Source organism: Xenopus tropicalis, chromosome 8, assembly GCF_000004195.4.
Source record: "Xenopus tropicalis strain Nigerian chromosome 8, UCB_Xtro_10.0, whole genome shotgun sequence".
NCBI classification, from domain to species: Eukaryota; Metazoa; Chordata; class Amphibia; order Anura; family Pipidae; genus Xenopus; species Xenopus tropicalis.
In genome coordinates this window covers 116,562,481-116,570,038 of record NC_030684.2, presented here as the reverse complement: position 1 = coordinate 116,570,038, position 7,558 = coordinate 116,562,481, and the positions used below count along the sequence as shown (strand labels likewise).

The following is a 7,558-nucleotide window of genomic DNA, read 5'->3' as shown; positions in this document are numbered from 1 at the left end:
CGTAATTTGTACGACTTTTTCGTATTTTTTACGACTTTTTCGTATTTATTACGATTTTTCCGTATTTTTTACGACTTTTTCGGAAACATTTCCCGATAAATTCGCAAACATTGCGAAAATAGGAAATTCATAAACGCTTTTGGGTTACGATTTTTTCGGGATACAGTCGGATTTTACATCCGACTGTATCCCGAAAAATCGTAACCAAAGCCTTCAATAGCCGAAATTTTCGTGTTGATGGCGAAAATAAGGCAAAAAGTGAATAACCATTGTCAGCCTGTCCTTTTACTACTTTCAAGGGGAAATTAAACCAAATAGGGATTTTCAATCATACATGGCTTTCAAGGGGAAATAAAACCAACTGTGTCTCATACCACATGGCACTTATATATATATATTTATTGTATTTATTATATCACTTGTCCTCCCTGTGTGTAATTTTGTTTTCTGTAAGATTGTACAGTGCTGCGTACCCTTGTGGCGCTTTATAAATAAAGTTATACATACATACAAATAGGGATTTTCAATCATACATGGCTTTCAAGGGGAAATTAAACCAAATAGGGATTTTCAATCATACATGGCTTTCAAATGGAAGTTGAGTAGTTTGTGTGTGATTTGTGTTTACAGAAAAATACAGTCATTTACAGGCTGCCATTACCTTTTCAGATAAACAAACAGGAAAGAGTTAAACACTGCACAGCTTGCTCGTTAAAGGCTGCCAAAGGTATAAAACCCCTCTAACTCACTTCAGTTTGGTTGGCCAAAGTTTGGTTCAGTTTGGTTGCCAAGTATGGAGCATGATGCTGTGGTGCCAGCACTGCTGGCAGCATTAGAATATTTAGAAGGGGCAGAGGCGCCAGAGGCGCAGGAGCCCCCACTTAATTTGCCACTTGCTAGGATCAGACAGCCTCGTCGGTTTTGGAGAGGTGTCCCTTCACTTAACGAGCTGTCTGATGATGAGGTGGTGCGGATGTACCGTCTGAGCCGTGCCGCCATTTTGCAGGTATTTGATTTGGTTAGGCAGGAGCTAGATCCTGTGACGGCACGGTCTCAGGCCCTGCCCGGGATAAGCAAACTGCTTGCAGTTTTGCATTTCCTGGGCAGTGGCAGTTTCCAGCAGGTCTCCGCACGCCTTGTTGGTATGAGCCAGCCCACCTTCAGCAGGATACTGAAGCAAGTGTTGAGGGCACTTCTACCGCACTCGCAAAGGCTCATTTCCTTTCCCTCAACTGAGGCAGAGTGGACAAGGGTAAAGCAAGACTTTTACCTCATTGGCCATTTTCCAAATTGCCTGGGAGCCATTGATTGCACTCATGTTCCGCTCACACCACCTCGGGCTCACCAGGAGCGCTACCTTAACAGAAAGCGCTCCCATTCCATCAATGTCCAGGTGGTGTGTGATTCCCACCTGCGGATCATGAGTGTGAGATCTGGTTTTCCTGGAAGTGTCCACGATGCCCATATCCTGCGTCAGTCAGCCCTCTATGAGCGCTTCACTCAAGGAGAAATGCCGCGGGGCTGGCTGGTGGGTAAGTACTTTTTGACAAATTTTTTTACCTCTACTTCCACAACTCTTATTAATTAATTGGTCATGGCGACACACACCCATCAGTCCTCTGTGCATACAGCTGGCCCAATATAATGGGCAGTAGCTTTTTACTATGTAATCATGTCAGTTCTTGCTACTGGCAAAATGTATCTCCAAATTAACACCACTTTACACTTGCCCTTGTTTTACTAAGCATCTTGGGAATGGTAGTTTTGGAAAGCATTACTTTCAACCTGTGTGTTTCTGATGGACTAATTAACTCCTCACACCTGAGCAGGTGTAATAGGTGGGAGTTGCTAAATGGGAGTGCTTCCACTCATAATTTTTCCTTTCTTCTAGGAGACGCTGGATATGGGGTTCTGCCTTGGCTGATGACCCCTGTTCGTTTTCCACGCACACCTGCCCAACGTAGGTACAACCGTGCCCATCGGAAGACGCGCAATGTCATTGAGCGCCTGTTTGGGGTGCTCAAGTCGCGCTTCCGATGCCTCTCAGTCACGGGGGGAGCTCTTCTTTACTCCCCCATTAAGGTTTCAGAGATCATTGTTGTCTGCGCCATGTTGCACAATGTGGCAATGGATCATGGCCTAGGCGCAGACATCAATGATGCTCTGGAACCTGAGATTGAGGGGTATGTTGGCAGGCGCATGGATAACCAACCACAGGGGAGAAGAGTGCGTGATCAGCTGATTGCCTCACACTTTAGTTGTAAGTTGAGCATATCATTCACTTGATAATATATCTCATTAAATGTGTTTAACTTGCCCTTGCAACTGTGTTAACCAGAAGAACATGAATGATGCCAACAAAAATGTGTATGTTTATTTACTGGTTTGTTTTTGGAGGAAATGCTGGCACTGTCTGAACACAAGTGACTTTGGCCAGTGCAGAAACAAGTGTGATTGATTGGTGTTAGGCCTTGATATAGAGCAGGGGTCCCCAACCTTTTATACCCGTGAGCCACATTCAAGTGGAAAAAGTATTGGGGAGCAACACAAGCATGGAAAAAGTTCATGGGGGTGCAAATAAGAGCTATAATTGGCTATTTGGTAGCCTCTATGTGGACTGGCAGCCTATAGAAGGCTCTGTTTGGCTTTACACTGGGTTTCATTCAACCAAAACTTGGCTTCAAGCCAGAAATGCAAAAATGGCACCTACTTTGAGGCCCCTGGGAGCAACATCCAAGGGGTTGAGAAGCAACATGTTCACAAACCACTGGTTGGGGATCACTGATATAGAGGGATCTCATTACTGTGTTGGGGTAGAGCACAAGTTTATGGCACACACAACCTCAATGGCCATTATCATGCTTATGATGAGTTTGTTCACATTATCAGTGCAATGTCTCTTTAAATCTAATCAAATCTTTTCCTTTCTTAATTATAAAGAGCCTGCTGATTGTGATGTGCTGGTGTACCCCTAGCAGTATAGGCCTTCCCGGGACACCTTCTGGTGTAAGTAAACACGCTTACAAACAAAAAACACTAATGTTAAAATATTGTCAAACATTTAAAGGACAAGTCAACCCCAGTCAATTTAAGTGTGTTTTCCATTAGGGCTAAATGAAGTTTGGGGTTCACTTGTCCTTTAAATTATTAGCATTACTAAGTAATTATTCTTTCAGGTTTGTGGGATCTACTGTGTTGTGTGGCTACCCCCACTGGAATCCTTTTGTGCTTTTGAATGTCGCTGGTGAAAAGCTAAAACCTCATTTCTGTTGCTTGGACCTGTCACTGCTGTTACCAACCATCTGGGAGACAGACCTGCTATGGACAAGTGCCAGGCATTCTGCCCTTTGCTGCTAAGTGCCACTTTCAGGTGACTACCACTTACTCTGCTTTACAAAACAATAATGTTACTGCGTGTTACAGAATAATATGTTCACTTTCAGGCAAAAAAAAAACCCCAAAATGCATTCTGAATGATAAGACCAACTACACATCCTGCCAGGATCCATGGGACCGCCCCAGATGCTGCCCTAATCCCTATCAAGTTGACCACCTCTTATGCTTGGACTAAGCGCTGTTGTAAAGGGACCCACAAATACCGGGTAAGTGACTGTTTCAAACAGAAATTAAATGCTGTTCAAGGTTAAAACAAAGCAATTTTGTGGGGGTTAATTGAATAATTGTTGTTTTAGGAAATTTCCCTCACTTGCTCACAGTGGGAGAAGACTGCACGCTGCTGAGACTGCTGTTTGCTGCTGAGACTCAGAAGGATGCGACTCTTGGCTAGCTGTGTGAAATCCCATTGCCTGTGTTCCCTCCAATCAATGGCCCCTTACTGACTGGAGCAATAACTTCACCTTTACACCTTCCTGCCTTTTACAACTAAATTGATCTCGAAAATTATGCAAAAGAAAGTAAAGGCCATTTTGAATGTCTTTTTAATGACAAAGTCATAATAAATATGAAATCAATACTTTAAACATCCAGCAAAGTGTGCTTTTTTTTTTTTTTTAAACAAAAAAAAAAAGGTGAACATTTCCACAAGAAATATAAATAGCTACGGTAGGCCTGGGGGGCATTAGAAACCCAGCAATGCTTGACCCGTAAAGGACAAAGGCTAAGAAAAAGTGCAAAGCACTTATTGCATTAAACTTATTGCACCCCTACAGCCAGGCAATAAAAACATTAACAAAAATACAATACATGATAAATACTTAACATGTATCACTTGTAAACATATCCATTTCTTTGGAAAAGCAGTCAGATACATGAGGTAAGTGCTGGCCTCTTGTGTTAGGCCCTTGCATAGTAGTACAACATTCAATTACCCTTGTAGGCATTATTGACTTGCATTTTGGAAAGCCAAGGGAGAGGAGGACTTTGAAAGCTGCCCTTTAAACAATATATTACAAAAGGAGGAGAAAATTTACCAGGCTGCTCTCTTGACTTTGGCTTTTGACAGCCACGCAGCATTAGTGCATAGTAGTACAACATTCAATTACCCTTGTAGGCATTAGTGACTTGCATTTTGGAAAGCAAAGGGAGAGGAGGACTTTGAAAGCTGCCCTTTAAACAATATATTACAAAAGGAGGAGGAGGAGGAGGAGGAGAACATTTACCAGGCTGCTCTCTTGACTTTGGCTTTTGACAGCCACGCAGCATTAGTGCATAGTAGTACAACATTCAATTACCCTTGTAGGCATTAGTGACTTGCATTTTGGAAAGCAAAGGGAGAGGAGGACTTTGAAAGCTGCCCTTTAAACAATATATTACAAAAGGAGGAGAAAATTTACCAGGCTGCTCTCTTGACTTTGGCTTTTGACAGCCACGCAGCATTAGTGCATAGTAGTACAACATTCAATTACCCTTGTAGGCATTAGTGACTTGCATTTTGGAAAGCAAAGGGAGAGGAGCACTTTGAAAGCTGCCCTTTAAACAATATATTACAAAAGGAGGAGGAGGAGAACATTTACCAGGCTGCTCTCTTGACTTTGGCTTTTGACAGCCACGCAGCATTAGTGCATAGTAGTACAACATTCAATTACCCTTGTAGGCATTAGTGACTTGCATTTTGGAAAGCAAAGGGAAAGGAGGACTTGGAAAGCTGGCTTCTGGGAACACTATACCAGCAGGAGACATACACAACCTGAAACCCATATAGTTGTTTCTACTGCACTTTAGACTGCACAGCAGAGAATAAGGAGCTTAAAGAGAGACCCCTTTTTAGTCAGGAGGCACGTTTCTTTGGTATGTCGGTTCAACACTTTTTTTTTTTTTAAGGATGTTAGAATTGCATTATGTGTGTTTAAGTAGCCCAATTCACAGGCATGACCACATTTGTATTTGGGGAAATGGCCCATATTCATGTTAGAGGAAATGCACTTTGATGTTATAAGTGCTTCCCAGATGGTATTGGGGAGGGCACCACCAGATATTTTTTTTGGTGCCCCTCAGTGAGGAAAATTCAGCTTTGGTGGAGGAAGATGGAGAACAATGGGACTACTTGTTTGGTGCTTAGTCCTGTCAGCTCATGTAGCGGATAGTGTGAGTCCTGAAGAGATGCATAAAAAAGTTCATGGCCAGAGAGCAAGTTGGTGTAGAGGTCTGTCTCAAAAAAGGCTGCAAGGCGAAAGTAGGGACTCAGATAGGAGACCTACTTGCGCTTTTTTAAAGGCCCACAGTCAGGGTCAGACCCTCTTCTGCGGCCTCTCCCACGCCCCCTTGCCCTAGGTGGAGGACTTGGAGGTGGTGGTTGAGGCGCAAAAGAGGGCCCAGGCAGTGACCCTTCAGCAGACCCGGCAGAGGCAGAGGCAGGCGCATGTAGTACATGCCCCAAAAGTGCCAGCAGAGCATTCCGGGACAGCTCTTCGCTTCTTAGCCGCTCCTCGTGCTGTGCTGCCCGCTCTCGGCGTTGGGTCTCCAGCTCGACCCTCAACGCAGCCACTTCTCGCCTCAAGGCGGCCTGTTCGCCGATCTGGCGAGCCAACAGCCGCCTTTGGGAGAGAAAGTAGCTGCGTTGGTTGCCGAGAGCAGGCCCGAGGGCGGCTACCACAACCTGGGACGCCCGCGGTCTCCTCACTGAACCTTCCGCAGATGGACGTTCCAGTCCTTGTCCTGGTTCCTGGCCACTCCCCCCGGCAGCAGCAACATTCGCAGCAGCATCTAGGATAAGAGTATAAACAAATAAGTAAATCATGTATTTGAATTGAAAAAACTTTATTCAGAGAAGAGCATTTTCAAGAACATGGTGCAGATTGATACAAATGTGAGTTTAGAACTTAATACAGAAAAAAAACCCATATTGTTTATTCTAAACACATTTTAGAAGAAAAAAAAAGGTTAGTTAGCAATAACTCACCCTTATGCTTACAAAATGACCATAGGAATGAATAGAACATGACTGAGTTTTTATGTATGAAGTTGTAGGCTCACATTTTGAAACATTTGCCCCTTAAAGGGGTCCAATTATATCCAGTTATTATCGCATTAAAAAGTGACCTTTATTGGTGAAATTTATGTGGATCCAAAACAACGGCTACTGCAATAACCGCAATAATTACAAACCATTATCCTACATGTACTCCAAAAAAGCATGGTTATCAAATATTCTTTTCAAACTGCATTCAGGATTGAGAAGAGTGGGCGTGCCTTACTATCTACTATGTCATCTGAAGACCCACAGCTGCCCCCTGGGCTGAGTTAGAGAAGTCAGACTGGCATGTCTGTAAAAGGGGTGGGCTCACCTTTAAGCGAAATTTTACCATGTTACAGAATGGACAATTATCACCAATATTTCAATTGGTCATATTTATTTGTTGGACTTCATTTTCCTGCTTTTACAAACTCTTTGCAGTTTTTAAATGGATGTCACTGACCCCATCAGTAAAAATTAAATTTTCTTAATAATGACATTGAAAAGGTAATCATTTTCACAGTGCCGATTTTCTATACATACTATAAACACAAAAATAAGAAGTTATTTCTTATGACAGTTCCCTTTTAAAGGGCACCTGGCACCCCCCACCACTGGGTCAGGTTAATAGAGCCACACTCCAGGTAGATGAAAAGAAAGCACTAGGCCAGCTGCACAATCTGCAGTCACAAGCATGTGTAATGAGTGAGTTTTGCCTCACAACTGCCTGCTCATTATGCGCGTGTGTGTGCCACAATTGGCTGCTCATTATGAGCATGTGTGTGAGCTTTTGGAGGCTGATTTACATTCACCGCACTTACGTCAGCTGCATAGTAATTGAGTGAGGAGTTAGCTTACTATGCACATGTGTGGCCAGCAGCAAGGCCACCCGCACCAGGAGGGGAGGCCAGTGTTGGCGGGGGGATTTTTAGGGTTCAAATTTTGGGGGGGACACAACCACAGTGTGGGCTCTATTAGCTCTATTGACCCACACCTTCAGTGGGGGAAACAATATAGGGGTTATAGACGCCTTTAAGAATCACAAACTGGGGGCAACACAAGCCAAGGCCCTGGCCTTGTCAGAACCATAACACCCCATTACCACCTCTGCAACTCTTCACTTAATCAGCTATGTCTATGAAGCCC

The 7,558-nt window shown here is 43.6% G+C and overlaps 1 long non-coding RNA gene across 1 annotated transcript; it reads left to right on the top strand.

Moving 5' to 3' along the window:
* The first annotated feature begins 2,968 nt into the window (after nucleotides 1-2,968).
* On the top strand, nucleotides 2,969-3,482 carry LOC101733494. Its single transcript, XR_004219889.1, has 3 exons — nucleotides 2,969-3,006; nucleotides 3,177-3,370; nucleotides 3,444-3,482. It is a non-coding gene; the product is annotated as an uncharacterized LOC101733494 (long non-coding RNA).
* The last annotated feature ends 4,076 nt before the right edge of the window (nucleotides 3,483-7,558 follow it).